This window comes from Eleutherodactylus coqui, chromosome 11 (assembly GCF_035609145.1).
Source record: "Eleutherodactylus coqui strain aEleCoq1 chromosome 11, aEleCoq1.hap1, whole genome shotgun sequence".
Taxonomy (NCBI): domain Eukaryota; kingdom Metazoa; phylum Chordata; class Amphibia; order Anura; family Eleutherodactylidae; genus Eleutherodactylus; species Eleutherodactylus coqui.
The window spans coordinates 105,810,481-105,825,984 of NC_089847.1; positions in this window are offsets into that span (position 1 = coordinate 105,810,481).

The window sequence follows — 15,504 nt, forward strand, 5'->3', positions numbered from 1 at the left end:
GCTGTGTGTGGCAAAAAGAAAAAAAAAAAAAAAGATGCCCGCAGTGCGATTGGCTGTGTGTGGCAAAAAGCAAAAAAAAAAAAAGATGCCCGCAGTGCGATTGGCTGTGTGTGGCAAAAAGCAAAAAAAAAGATGCCCATAGTGCGATTGGCTGTGTGTGGAAAAAAAAGGATGGCTGTGGTGCGATTGGCTGTGTGTGGCAAAAAGAAAAAAAAATAAAAAGATGCCCGCAGTGCGATTGGCTGTGTGTGGCAAAAAGAAAAAAAACAAAAGCATGTCCGCAGTGCGATTGGCTGTGTGTGGCAAAAAGAAAAAAAAAAAAAAAGATGCCCGCAGTGCGATTGGCTGTGTGTGGAAAAAAAAGGATGTCTGTGGTGCGATTGGCTGTGTGTGGCAAAAAGAAAAAAAGAAAAAGATGCCCGCAGTGCGATTGGCTGTGTGTGGCAAAAAGAAAAAAAAAAAAGATGCCCGCAGTGCGATTGGCTGTGTGTGGCAAAAAGAAAAAAAAAAAGATGCCCGCAGTGCGATTGGCTGTGTGTGGCAAAAACAAAAAATAAAGATACCCGCAGTGCGATTGGCTGTGTGTGGAAAAAAAAAGGATGTCTGTGGTGCGATTGGCTGTGTGTGGCAAAAAGAAAAAAAACATGCCCGCAGTGCGATTGACTGTGTGTGGCAAAAAGAAAAAAAAAGATGCCCGCAGTGCGATTGACAGTGTGTGGAGAAGAAAGGGTGTCTATGGTGCGATTGGCTGTGTGTGGCAAAAAGGAAAAAAAAACATGCCCGCAGTGCGATTGGCTGTGTGTGGCAAAAAAAAAAAAAAAAAGATGCCCGCAGTGCGATTGGCTGTGTGTGGCAAAAAGGGGAAAAAAAAGATGCCCGCAGTGCGATTGGCTGTGTGTGGGAAAAAAAGGATGTCTGTGGTGCGATTGGCTGTGTGTGGCAAAAAGAAAAGAAACATGCCCGCAGTGCGATTGGCTGTGTGTGGCAAAAAGAACAAAAAAAAAGATGCCCGCTGTGTGTGGCAAAAAGGAAAAAAAAAAGATGCCTGCAGTGCGATTGGCTGTGTGTGGCAAAAAGGAAAAAAAAAAAGATGCCCGCAGTGCGATTGGCTGTGTGTGGCAAACAGGAAAAAAAAAAGATGCCCGCAGTGCGATTGACAATGTGTGGAAAAGAAAGGGTGTCTGTGATGCGATTGGCTGTGTGTGGCAAAAGCAAAAAAAAAAGATGCCTGCAGTGCGATTGGCTGTGTGTGCAAAAAACGGTGTCTATGGTGCAATTGACTGTGTGTGGCAAAAAGGAAAAAAAAACATGCCCGCAGTGCGATTGGCTGTGTGTGGCAAAAAGGAAAAAAAAAAGATGCCCGCAGTGCGATTGGCTGTGTGTGGCAAAAAGAAAAAAAAAAGATGCCCGCAGTGCGATTGGCTGTGTGTGGAAAAAAAAGGATGTCTGTGGTGCGATTGGCTGTGTGTGGCAAAAAGAAAAAAAAAAAAGATGCCCGCAGTGCGATTGGCTGTGTGTGGCAAAAAGAAAAAAAAAAGATGCCCGCAGTGCGATTGGCTGTGTGTGGAAAAAAAAGGATGTCTGTGGTGCAATTGGCTGTGTGTGGCAAAAAGAAAAAAAAAAAAAGATGCCCGCAGTGCGATTGGCTGTGTGTGGCACAAAGAAAAAAAAAAACATGCCCGCAGTGCGATTGGCTGTGTGTGTAAAAGAAAGGGTGTCTGTGATGCGATTGGCTGTGTGTGGCAAAAAGCAAAAAAAAAAAAAGATGCCCACAGTGCGATTGGCTGTGTGTGGCAAAAAGCAACAAAAAAAAAAGATGGCCGCAGTGCGATTGGCTGTGTGTGGCAAAAAGAAAAAAAAAAGATGCCCGCAGTGCGATTCGCTGTGTGTGGAAAAAAAAGGATGTCTGTGGTGCGATTGGCTTTGTGTGGCAAAAAGAAAAAAAAAAAAAAAGATGCCCGCAGTGCGATTGGCTGTGTGTGCAAAAAACGGTGTCTATGGTGCAATTGACTGTGTGTGGCAAAAAGGAAAAAAAAAAGATGCCCGCAGTGCGATTGGCTGTGTGTGGCAAAAAGAAAAAAAAAAGATGCCCGCAGTGCGATTGGCTGTGTGTGGCAAAAGGAAAAAAAAAAGATGCCCGCAGTGCGATTGGCTGTGTGTGGAAAAAAAAGGATGTCTGTGGTGCGATTGGCTGTGTGTGGCAAAAAGAAAAAAAACATGCCCGCAGTGCGATTGGCTGTGTGTGGCAAAAAGAAAAAAAAAAGATGCCCGCAGTGCGATAGACAGTGTGTGGAGAAGAAAGGGTGTCTATGGTGCGATTGGCTGTGTGTGGCAAAAAGGAAATAAAAAACATGCCCGCAGTGCGATTGGCTGTGTGTGGCAAAAAGAAAAAAAAAAAGATGCCCGCAGTGCGATTGGCTGTGTGTGGCAAAAAGGAAAAAAAAAAAGATGCCCGCAGTGCGATTGGCTGTGTGTGGGCAAAATAGGATGTCTGTGGTGCGATTGGCTGTGTGTGGCAAAAAGAAAAGAAACATGCCCGCAGTGCGATTGGCTGTGTGTGGCAAAAAGAAAAAAAAAAAGATGCCCGCAGTGCGATTGGCTGTGTGTGGCAAAAAGAAAAAAAAAAAGATGCCCGCAGTGCGATTGGCTGTGTGTGGCACAAAGAAAAAAAAAAACATGCCCGCAGTGCGATTGGCTGTGTGTGTAAAAGAAAGGGTGTCTGTGATGCGATTGGCTGTGTGTGGCAAAAAGCAAAAAAAAAAAAAGATGCCCACAGTGCGATTGGCTGTGTGTGGCAAAAAGCAACAAAAAAAAAAGATGGCCGCAGTGCGATTGGCTGTGTGTGGCAAAAAGAAAAAAAAAAGATGCCCGCAGTGCGATTCGCTGTGTGTGGAAAAAAAAGGATGTCTGTGGTGCGATTGGCTTTGTGTGGCAAAAAGAAAAAAAAAAAAAAAGATGCCCGCAGTGCGATTGGCTGTGTGTGCAAAAAACGGTGTCTATGGTGCAATTGACTGTGTGTGGCAAAAAGGAAAAAAAAAAGATGCCCGCAGTGCGATTGGCTGTGTGTGGCAAAAAGAAAAAAAAAAGATGCCCGCAGTGCGATTGGCTGTGTGTGGCAAAAGGAAAAAAAAAAGATGCCCGCAGTGCGATTGGCTGTGTGTGGAAAAAAAAGGATGTCTGTGGTGCGATTGGCTGTGTGTGGCAAAAAGAAAAAAAACATGCCCGCAGTGCGATTGGCTGTGTGTGGCAAAAAGAAAAAAAAAAGATGCCCGCAGTGCGATAGACAGTGTGTGGAGAAGAAAGGGTGTCTATGGTGCGATTGGCTGTGTGTGGCAAAAAGGAAATAAAAAACATGCCCGCAGTGCGATTGGCTGTGTGTGGCAAAAAGAAAAAAAAAAAGATGCCCGCAGTGCGATTGGCTGTGTGTGGCAAAAAGGAAAAAAAAAAAGATGCCCGCAGTGCGATTGGCTGTGTGTGGGCAAAATAGGATGTCTGTGGTGCGATTGGCTGTGTGTGGCAAAAAGAAAAGAAACATGCCCGCAGTGCGATTGGCTGTGTGTGGCAAAAAGAAAAAAAAAAAGATGCCCGCAGTGCGATTGGCTGTGTGTGGCAAAAAGAAAAAAAAAAAGATGCCCGCAGTGCGATTGGCTGTGTGTGGCAAAAAGGAAAAAAAAAGATGCCTGCAGTGCGATTGGCTGTGTGTGCAAAAAACGGTGTCTATGGTGCAATTGACTGTGTGTGGCAAAAAGGAAAAAAAAACATGCCCGCAGTGCGATTGGCTGTGTGTGGCAAAAAGGAAAAAAAAAAGATGCCCGCAGTGCGATTGGCTGTGTGTGGCAAAAAGAAAAAAAAAAGATGCCCGCAGTGCGATTGGCTGTGTGTGGAAAAAAAAGGATGTCTGTGGTGCGATTGGCTGTGTGTGGCAAAAAGAAAAAAAAAAAAAAAGATGCCCGCAGTGCGATTGGCTGTGTGTGTAAAAGAAAGGGTGTCTGTGATGCGATTGGCTGTGTGTGGCAAAAAGCAAAAAAAAAAAAAGATGCCCACAGTGCGATTGGCTGTGTGTGGCAAAAAGCAAAAAAAAAAAAGATGCCCGCAGTGCGATTGGCTGTGTGTGGCAAAAAGAAAAAAAAAAGATGCCCGCAGTGCGATTGGCTGTGTGTGGAAAAAAAAGGATGTCTGTGGTGCGATTGGCTGTGTGTGGCAAAAAGAAAAAAAAAAAAAAGATGCCCGCAGTGCGATTGGCTGTGTGTGGCAAAAAGCAAAAAAAAAATAAGATGCCCGCAGTGCGATTGGCTGTGTGTGGCAAAAAGAAAAAAAAAAAAACATGTCCGCAGTGCGATTGGCTGTGTGGCAAAAAGAAAAAAAAAAGATGCCCGCAGTGTGATTGGCTGTGTGTGGGGAAAAAAAGGATGTCTGTGGTGCGATTGGCTGTGTGTGGCAAAAAGAAAAAAAAAAAAAAGATGCCCGCAGTGCGATTGGCTGTGTGTGGCAAAAAGAAAAAAAAAAAAGAGGCCCGCAGTGCGATTGGCTGTGTGTGGCAAAAAGAAAAAAAAAAAAAGATGCCCGCAGTGCGATTGGCTGCGTGTTGCAAAAAGAAAAAAAAAAAAGGATGTCTGTGGTGCGATTGGCTGTGTGTGGCAAAAAGAAAAAAAAAAAAAGATGCCCGCAGTGCGATTGGCTGTGTGTGGCAAAAAGAAAAAAAAAAAAAGAAGCCCGCAGTGCGATTGGCTGTGTGTGGCAAAAAGAAAAAAAAAAAAGATGCCCGCAGTGCGATTGGCTGCGTGTGGCAAAAAGAAAAAAAAAAAAAGGATGTCTGTGGTGCGATTGGCTGTGTGTGGCAAAAAGAAAAAAAAAAAAAGATGCCCGCAGTGCGATTGGCTGTGTGTGGCAAAAAGAAAAAAAAAAAAGAGGCCCGCAGTGCGATTGGCTGTGTGTGGCAAAAAGAAAAAAAAAAAAAGATGCCCGCAGTGCGATTGGCTGCGTGTGGCAACAAGAAAAAAAAAAGATGCCCGCAGTGCGATTGGCTGTGTGTGGAAAAAAAAGGATGTCTGTGGTGCGATTGGCTGTGTGTGGCAAAAAGAAAAAAAACATGCCCGCAGTGCGATTGGCTGTGTGTGGCAAAAAGAAAAAAAAAAGATGCCCGCAGTGCGATAGACAGTGTGTGGAGAAGAAAGGATGTCTATGGTGCGATTGGCTGTGTGTGGCAAAAAGGAAATAAAAAACATGCCCGCAGTGCGATTGGCTGTGTGTGGCAAAAAGAAAAAAAAAAAGATGCCCGCAGTGCGATTGGCTGTGTGTGGCAAAAAGGAAAAAAAAAAGATGCCCGCAGTGCGATTGGCTGTGTGTGGGCAAAATAGGATGTCTGTGGTGCGATTGGCTGTGTGTGGCAAAAAGAAAAGAAACATGCCCGCAGTGCGATTGGCTGTGTGTGGCAAAAAGAAAAAAAAAAGATGCCCGCAGTGCGATTGGCTGTGTGTGGCAAAAAGGAAAAAAAAAAGATGCCCGCAGTGCGATTTTGCTGTGTGTGGCAAAAAGGAAAAAAAAAGATGCCTGCAGTGCGATTGGCTGTGTGTGCAAAAAACGGTGTCTATGGTGCAATTGACTGTGTGTGGCAAAAAGGAAAAAAAAAGATGCCCGCAGTGCGATTGGCTGTGTGTGGCAAAAAGGAAAAAAAAAAGATGCCCGCAGTGCAATTGGCTGTGTGTGGCAAAAAGAAAAAAAAAAGATGCCCGCAGTGCGATTGGCTGTGTGTGGAAAAAAAAGGATGTCTGTGGTGCGATTGGCTGTGTGTGGCAAAAAGAAAAAAAAAAAAAAGATGCCCGCAGTGCGATTGGCTGTGTGTGGAAAAGAAAGGGTGTCTGTGATGCGATTGGCTGTGTGTGGCAAAAAGCAAAAAAAAAAAAAGATGCCCACAGTGCGAATGGCTGTGTGTGGCAAAAAGCAAAAAAAAAAAAAGATGCCCGCAGTGCGATTGGCTGTGTGTGGCAAAAAGAAAAAAAAAAGATGCCCGCAGTGCGATTGGCTGTGTGTGGAAAAAAAAGGATGGCTGTGGTGCGATTGGCTGTGTGTGGCAAAAAGAAAAAAAAAAAAAGATGCCCGCAGTGCGAATGGCTGTGTGTGGCAAAAAGCAAAAAAAAAAAAAGATGCCCGCAGTGCGATTGGCTGTGTGTGGCAAAAAGAAAAAAAAAAAAACATGTCCGCAGTGCGATTGGCTGTGTGGCAAAAAGAAAAAAAAAAGATGCCCGCAGTGTGATTGGCTGTGTGTGGAAAAAAAAGGATGTCTGTGGTGCGATTGGCTGTGTGTGGCAAAAAGAAAAAAAAAAAAAGATGCCCGCAGTGCGATTGGCTGTGTGTGGCAAAAAGAAAAAAAAAAAAAGAGGCCCGCAGTGCGATTGGCTGTGTGTGGCAAAAAGAAAAAAAAAAAAAGATGCCCGCAGTGCGATTGGCTGCGTGTGGCAAAAGGAAAAAAAAAAAAAGCATGTCTGTGGTGCGATTGGCTGTGTGTGGCAAAAAGAAAAAAAAAAAAACATGCCCGCAGTGCGATTGGCTGTGTGTGGCAAAAAGAAAAAAAAAAAAGAGGCCCGCAGTGCGATTGGCTGTGTGTGGCAAAAAGAAAAAAAAAAAAAGATGCCCGCAGTGCGATTGGCTGCGTGTGGCAAAAAGAAAAAAAAAAGATGCCCGCAGTGCGATTGGCTGTGTGTGGAAAAAAAAAGGATGTCTGTGGTGCGATTGGCTGTGTGTGGCAAAAAGAAAAAAAACATGCCCGCAGTGCGATTGGCTGTGTGTGGCAAAAAGAAAAAAAAAAGATGCCCGCAGTGCGATAGACAGTGTGTGGAGAAGAAAGAGTGTCTATGGTGCGATTGGCTGTGTGTGGCAAAAAGGAAATAAAAAACATGCCCGCAGTGCGATTGGCTGTGTGTGGCAAAAAGAAAAAAAAATAGATGCCCGCAGTGTGATTGGCTGTGTGTGGCAAAAAGGATAAAAAAAAGATGCCCGCAGTGCGATTGGCTGTGTGTGGGCAAAATAGGATGTCTGTGGTGCGATTGGCTGTGTGTGGCAAAAAGAAAAGAAACATGCCCGCAGTGCGATTGGCTGTGTGTGGCAAAAAGAAAAAAAAAAAGATGCCCGCAGTGCGATTGGCTGTGTGTGGCAAAAAGGAAAAAAAAAAGATGCCCGCAGTGCGATTGGCTGTGTGTGGCAAAAAGGAAAAAAAAAAGATGCCCGCAGTGCGATTGGCTGTGTGTGGCAAACAGGAAAAAAAAAAGATGCCTGCAGTGCGATTGACAATGTGTGGAAAAGAAATTGTGTCTGTGATGCGATTGGCTATGTGTGGCAAAAAGCAAAAAAAAAAAATGCCTGCAGTGCGATTGGCTGTGTCTGGCAAAAAACGGTGTCTATGGTGCGATTGGCTGTGTGTGGCAAAAAGGAAAAAAAACATGCCTGCAGTGCGATTGGCTGTGTGTGGCAAAAAAAAAAAAAAAAAAAAAATCATGCCCGCAGTGCGATTGGCTGTGAGTGGGAAAAAAAGGATGTCTGTGGTGCGATTGGCTGTGTGTGGCAAAAAGGGGAAAAAATAGATGCCCGCAGTACGATTGGCTGTGTGTTGAAAAAAAAGGATATATGTGGTGCGATTGGCTGTGTGGCAAAAAGAAAAAAAACATGCCCGAAGTGCGATTGGCTGTGTGTGGCAAAAAGGAAAAAAAAAAATGCCCGCAGTGCGATTGGCTGTGTGTGGCAAAAAGAAAAAACAAAAAGATGCCCGCAGTGTGATTGGCTGTGTGTTGAAAAAAAAGGATGTCTGTGGTGCGATTGGCTGTGTGGCAAAAAGAAAACAAAGATGCCCGCAGTGCGATTGGCTGTGTGTGGCAAAAAGAAAAAAAAACATGCCCGCAGTGCGATTGGCTGTGTGTTGAAAAAAAAGGATGTCTGTGGTGCGATTGGCTGTGTGGCAAAAAGAAAACATAGACGCCCGCAGTGCGATTGGCTGTGTGTGGCAAAAAGAAAATCAAATAATATGCCCGCAATGCGATTGGCTGTGTGTGGCAAAAAGAAAAAACAAATATGCCCGCAGTGCGATTGGTTGTGTGTGGAGAAAAGGAAAAAAAAAAGATGCCCGCAGTGCGATTGGCAGTGTGTGGAAAAGAAACGGTGTCTGTGATGCGATTGGCTGTGTGTGGCAAAAAGAAAAAAAAAGATGCCCGCAGTGCGATTGGCTGTGTGTGGCAAAAAGAAAAAAAAATCATACCCGCAGTGCGATTGGCTGTGTGTGGCAAAAAGAAAAAAAAAAGATGCCCGCAGTGCGATTGGCTGTGTGTGGCAAAAAGGAAAAAAAAAACATGCCCGCAATGCGATTGGCTGTGTGTGGAAAAAACAGGATGTCTGTGGTGCGATTGGCTGTGTGTGGCAAAAAGAAAAAAATCATGCCCGCAGTGCGATTGGCTGTGTGTGGAGAAGAAAGGTTGTCTGTGATGCGATTGGCTGTGTGTGGCAAAAAGCAAAAAAAAAAAGATGCCCGCAGTGGGATTGGCTGTGTGTGGCAAAAAGGAAAAAAAACATGCCCGCAGTGCGGGCTAGAGTGGGGGCGGAGCTATAGGGCTTCTCTCAGATTTCCCATAGCAAATATATAGAGGGTGGGGCTAGAGCTTGGATCCTCTAGCCCCACCCCTTCCACCCACGCTTTCTGGAAAGCCCTCGGGAAAGCCCCGTAACTCCACCCCCTCTCTATTTCTGCTATATGGAAATCCCTGGGGGAGAGCATCCCCTACTGCTCTGAACTGCTGGAGAATTGCCCACCAGCAGAGCTGGAGGAATACCCCGCTGGTTACAGCAGGACATTTTAAAACATGCTGCCGAGAAGCACATTGTAAATGTCCTGTTGTAAATTCCTGTTAGTCCCCGCAGGGATTAGGGGAACCCTCAGGGAGTCCCCTCATCCCCGCGAGGACTAATAGGAGTTTACAGCAGTCATTTAAAATGTGCTTCTGGACAGCGGGTTTTAAATGTCCTGCATAAGCTCCTGCTCCCATAGGGGTCAATGGAAACTCCTGCACAGAGCACACCAAAAATAGGACAGGTCCTATCTTTGGTGCACACCGCAGAGCTGCATGTGACCTGCAGCATGTCCTATCTTTGTTAGGTGTGCGAACCGTTTTACTCAACTACATTCTTTCATGTGAGCCCTTCTATAGGAACCCATTGGTTCTTTTAGAAGCGCTCTTTTTGCCCGCGCAAAAAATAAACACTTGCCTGACCCAGAAAAAGCCTTTAAATGAAATGTATAACCGGGTCACTAATGAATCATGTCAGCAAGGGGATTGGAATACCTAAGAGATGGTCTCTTGCCAGGAAAAACTGGGACAAGCCGGGAGTCGGCTAATTCTGACTAGGGGGCGCAATTTTTTTCAAATTTTAAGGGGGATTTCTTTTTCAGGTAGACACCTTTTTTTCCCCCAGCAGATTTGTAGTGTTCACCTGGTTCATATATTCCCTGTGACACAGAGGGACAACCAACAGCCAATGCATGGCTAATCATTTCATTGACAAATCTAGGATCCACCTTTTAGCTCTCTTCACCGGGGTCATCAGCTGTCAAGTCCACAATACATAGGAATAGGAAAGGAACTGCTGTATCCACCTATGTATTGTATCTACTATGGTGGACTAATAATTGTGGAAATGAATTCATCTCCCAACCACATGTAAGGTATGGGGCTGATGGATCGAGAACGTAGGATGTTAATGCTGATTTTCTGGTTGCATCGTCTTATTTGGTATTGTGATATAACCTGAAAAAGTTTTTGGCAGATTACTGAAGGCTCGTGATACTTTGGTGCAGATGGAGAAACAAGCAGGTATGTGAAATTATCCACTTATTGGTATGTAATAAACTATGGTAGGAGCTGGTGCGGTGCGCATGGCTGAACCACCAGGGAGCTGCAGTTACCGATGTGCTACAGAAGACTGGGAGCTCTAGCTATCAATATACCACAAAGGAATGGGAACTATATCACCAGGGCCTTTAAATGTCACCGGGTCGCCAGGGCCTCTGGATATTGCGGGGTCGCCAGGGCCACCAAAGACTGGGTGCTGGCAGTTATGCACTTGAGAATCTTAATGAGGTCATTCAAATCATTTGGGTTTCATTTTCTTGCAGACTTGGAAGAAGAGTGTGCGGCCTGGAAGAGTCATGAGGAAGAGGAAGAACCCCAACCCCAGCCTGAAGTTCTGGAGGGAAGAGAGCTGTCCAGATGCCATACAGATTCATCTTCCCTGTCAGATTGCAGCCGGAACAAGCAGAGGACATTGGGTGCCAGATTCGGAATCCTTATTTTCCCAGTTTTCAAAATAAAGATTTCAAAATAAAATGGAGTTCTAACATCTGCTGTTTAAGGTTTTTTTTGAAAAGGCAAAAAAAAGGGCCAACATTGAGGACCGTAGATGCAGTGGTCGGCTAAGGGAGGTTGGTGCAGTAGCTGAAAGACACATGCTTACTTCCCTTCCAAATCGGAAAATACCCAATAGTGCCATCGGCTCAGAACTAGTAGAGACCAGTGGGACCCAGGCACACCCATCTACTGTTCAGAGAAGTCTGGTCAGAAGTGATCTTCATGGATGAATTGTGGCCAAAAAGCCAAACCTTCCAAGTAGAAACAAGACCGAGTGACTCAACTATACAAAAAACATAGTGCAGCAGATGAAAAACACATCGGAGCACATTTATAAAAGAGCACATTTCCCACAGTGAAAAAGTATGCAGATGCCTGTAATTTCCTGGGACCGAGTCCCTTAGGACTATTTCAGACGACCGTATATCGGATCGGTTTTCACGCCGAGCCGATATACTGTGTCCTTGTCTGCAGGGTGGGGAGGATGGAAGAGCCAGGAGCAGGAATTGAGCTCCCGCCGCTTCCCCGCCCCTCACCACTATTTGCAATGGGAGGGGTGGGGGCAGAGCTAAGCACCGGGACTTAGCTCCGCCCCTGTCTCGCCCCCTCCTATTGCAAATAGTGGAGAGGGGGCGGGAGCTCAGTTCCTGCTATTGGCTCTTCCATCCTCGCCCCCCCCCTGCAGACAAGGACACCGTATATATTATATACGGTTGTCTAAATAAGCCCTTAGGCAGAGATCCCTTCACATGTGCAATCCTCTGGTGAGTGTTATGCCCAAAAGTTTATAAACACCTAGAGACCTAAGGATGTAGCAGAGCCAGTAGGGTGTAGCTGTGTTTTCTCCAGTCATGGTAAGATTACGGCAACTCGCAATGAATCTTGTGATCATCAAAAGAAAATCTGACTGCATTCTCATAAGTAATTGTTCAGTTCAGAAAATGGTGACTGCCCTGCACTGGTGTCAGGTTGGCATTACCCCCTCAGTATGTGTTGTACATGGTACCAGTAATGCATTCTTTTGCCTTGACAGAATTTGCAGTCATGATTAATGTCCGCACGGCTCCAGGATCCAACCTTTACCCAGTCTTGTTTGTAGATGACAAGCCGCTCAGCAAGTATGCATTTGTGCTGACAAGTGGGAGCCCCGTGGCCACCGACAGGGGTGAGCATCTCGGAGATGAATAAGATTTACATAGATATTCTTACACTGTGGGTTGACATCTTGATGCCTGAATCTATAACTTTGTGCTTGTTAGCTGCACTGTTCAGACACGGTCTTCTGTGTCTGGCAAACATGGATGTCGTCCCATTCTGTCTGTTCCCTGAGCTTGTGTTTGGTGTCTTCCAGCACTCCTAGGGTTAATAGCTTCAGGCCTCCTGTTCAGCTGATGCACCTTTTCCAATCACTGCCCTATATAGCTGCCCTGGGCCTTTCAGACCTTGCTGCAGTGTTGTGTAAAAACACATGCATGTAAAGCATACCATTTTTGTTTTTAAGGGCTTATTCAGATGACCGTATATCGGCCGGGTATTCACGCCCGGCCAATATACGGCGTCCCTCTCTGGGGTGAGCTCAGAGCACTGCTCCCGACTCTTCCAGCCTTCTCCCCCTGCAGAGAGGGACGCCGTATATCGGCCAGGCGTGAATACCCGGCCAATATACGGTCGTCTGAATAAGCCCTAAGGCCTTAGTCAGACGGGCGTTTTTAGCCGCGATTTGCGCATGCGTCCGGCGATTTTTTAAAACCATTGCTTTGCAATGGTATCGGACACATGAGCGCTTTTTATGCGCTCGTCCGATAAATTATAGAACAAAAAATCGCAGATCGCACCTATCTGCGATTCCTGTTCTCTTCTGTATATGCGCTCAATGGGGCCGGCGGCAGCAGCGCCGACCCCATTGAGAACATATAGAAGACAAATCATTCTTCTCTGCCACAGCTGTAACAGCTGTGGCAGAGAAGAACGATGTTTGCCCATTGAATTCAATGGAGCTGCAATACAGCCGCTCCATTCAAAGCAATGGGCTGCCGGCGTGCGCGGGGTGAATTGTCGGGAAGGGGTTAAATATATAAGCCCTTCCCTGCAATTCATCCTAAAATGTGTTAAAATAAAAAAAAAATTGTATACTCACCTTTCCGCTGCAGCCGGAGTCCAGCCGCGGCCGCTGTCAGTTCTCCTGAACTGCTTCTTGGCACTATTCAGCCGGCGGGGCTTTAAAATCCCCGCCTGCTGAATGATCTGCCTCTGATTGGTCACAGCCCTGACCAATCAGAGGCTGAAAACACTCACACACCCATTCATGAATTCATGAATGGGTGAGTGACTGCTGCCTCTCAGCGCTGAGCCAATCAGGGGCAGGTCTGACTCACATCCATTCATGAATTCATGAATGGGTGTGAGTGAGGCATGCCTCTGATTGGCTCAGCGCTGAGCCAATCAGGGAGCAGGTCTGACTCACACCCCCTTCACACCCACTGCAGGACGGCCGCGCGGAGTTCCGGCTGCCGGCAGAAGGTGAGTATACAATTTTTTTTATTTTTACACATTTTAGGATGAATTGCAGGTAAGGGCTTATATATTTAAGCCCTTACCGACAATTCATCCTGGGCTCGCCCGCAGCGCATTGCTTTCAATGGAGACGGCTGTATTGCCGTCTCCATTGAATGCAATGTGCTGAACAGCTCCGGCCCGTTTCTAATGAAACGCGGCTAGAAGCAGATTTTCGGGCGATTTGCGGGCGACTTGCGCGCACCGGTCACGCGATTTGCGGATGCGCATCCGTCATGCGATCCGCAAATCGCGCGATAAAACACCCGTCTGACTAAGGCCTAATATTGTATGCACTGTATACCTTTTTGATAAATTTGATCCATTTTTGCAAATTTTTTTTTAATGTTTAATAAAGTTTTGTAGTTGAACGCCTTTTTTTTTAAAGTCCCCTTTATGCCCACGTTTGCGGCTCCTGACAATTTTGCCACGGGATTGGAATTATAATCATACGTCAATTTATCATCAATTCTCATCAGCATTGTGGGCTATCGCCCACCCCTTTCGAAGAGGGTTGCTACCAGGCCCTGCCAGTCCTCTGCAGTGTGTGCCCTCCGGTTCCTCCTCACCCAAGGCGCACTTATAAATAGACAGTAGGGTGGGGTGGCTATCAAGCCAGCGTGTGGCATGAGGGCAGCTGAACGCTGTGCAGGGAAAGTTTTGTGCGCGCTGTGGACATGGGGTCATGCGGGTGGTTGGACAGCAATGCCAGCATGTAACCCAGGAGAAGAGGCAGCGGTGTCACCCGCAGGCAGTGATTGTCCTTGGTTGCAGGTAGTGTGGTGCTTAGCTAAGATGTACCAGCGCATGTGCCTTGCTGCTTATGGTCTGTCCCAAGTAAATTGTTAGGGGGGTGCCTGCCAGGCTCTTGCCCCCAATTTGGCTTAATAGTGGGACCTGAGAGCCTCAGATGCAGCCATGCATGCTGCCCCTGCCATTCCCTATCCTTTTTTGTGGTGTTTCAATGACTTTCTGATTTTTTTTTTAGGTGTTTCACACAACCTCCCCCATGCGGAGCATCGGTCAGCTTAAAAAATGCTCGAGTCCCCCATTGACTTCAATGGGGCTCGTTATTCTAAACGAGCTCTTGAGCATTACGAAAAATTTGAATCGAGTAACGAGCACCCGAGCATTTTGGTGCTCGCTCATCTCTAGTCCCAACCATCTGCTAAACGCCACTGCCCTCTAATGTGGGCCACCATCTTCTACCATGGACTAGTGGCCTCTAATGAGGGTAACATCCTCTACCATGTGCTACTGGCCTTGTTGACAATCATCCCACCTCCAGTCAACGTTTTACAATAGTTAAAGCAACCACAGATACTGGAAGCCTTTTATATATTTACAAACAAATTATTGGTCTTGCTCAAATCCGTAATATACAGTATGTGATATTCTGTGTTTTGGCATTGTAAAAGACTTTTAATCACATGCAAAGTGAAAGTTGATACAAAAGAAGTAAACATTATTGTAGCGTTTGGCTTGAACAACTTAATAACTTTTTAAAAAGCCTTTCATTCAAACAAACAGGCTGTGCGGCTGCTCGGCGGGCGGAGATCTGTGGTGGGACGTTGCATTGGTCTCTTATCATTCACAAGTGTCATCACATTTCCTAAAGGTTAGTTGACATGACCGTTGGGAACCTCCGCCGCTGATTTTCACTTTAAAAAACAGGATGAAATAGCGCAGAAAGCAGAGATCTCCCTCTCTCTCTCTCTCTCTCTCCCTCTCCCCCCCTCTCCCCCCTTTTCTCCCCCCCCCCTCTCCCCCCTTTTCTCCCCCCCCTCTTCCCCTCCCTCTTCCCCCCCTCTTCCCCTCCCTCTTCCCCCCCTCTTTCCCCCCCCTCTCCCCCCCTCTCTCTCCCCTCTTCCCCCCCTCTTCCCCCCCTCTCCCTTCCCCCCCTCTCTTTTCCCCCCCTCTCTCCCCCCCTCTCTCTTCCCCCCTCTCCCCCCCCCTCTCTCTTCCCCCCCCTCTCTCTTCCCCCCCTCTCTCTTCTCCCCCCCCCTCTCTCTTCCCCCCCCTCTCTCTCCCCCCCCTCTCTCTCCTCCACAACCCCCCACTAACCCCTGCGGTCCCCCCAAATCTTCAGGGACGAGCCAGCAGGTACTCAAAAAAGGCGATGCTCTCTCAAGTATATCCCCTTACCGAGTATGCTCGCTGATCTCTAATTATATTCCAGAGAGCCAAGCTGTCTATTAATCATTATGTGACATACTGTATGTTGTGTCACTACAACTTCTGCGGTTCAACACGAACCCTCTGTACAGTAGATAAAGCTACACATAGAGGTAACAGCTTATTCAGAATGGGGTCAAAGTCTAGAGCCACAGCTATTAATGGGGTTGTCTGGGACTGTGATACTGATAAGCTATCCTCAGTCTATCAGTATCAGGACTCAAGCTGATCACCTGTCTAAAGTGACCGCAGCACTCAAGCGTACTCCATGGCCACTTCACTGCATATCACGCACAGCGCCATACATTTCATAGCAGCTGAGCTTGGTATGACAGCAGCTCAATACCATTTTCCTGAATTGGACTGAGCTGCTCCTAGGTCACCGATGAAA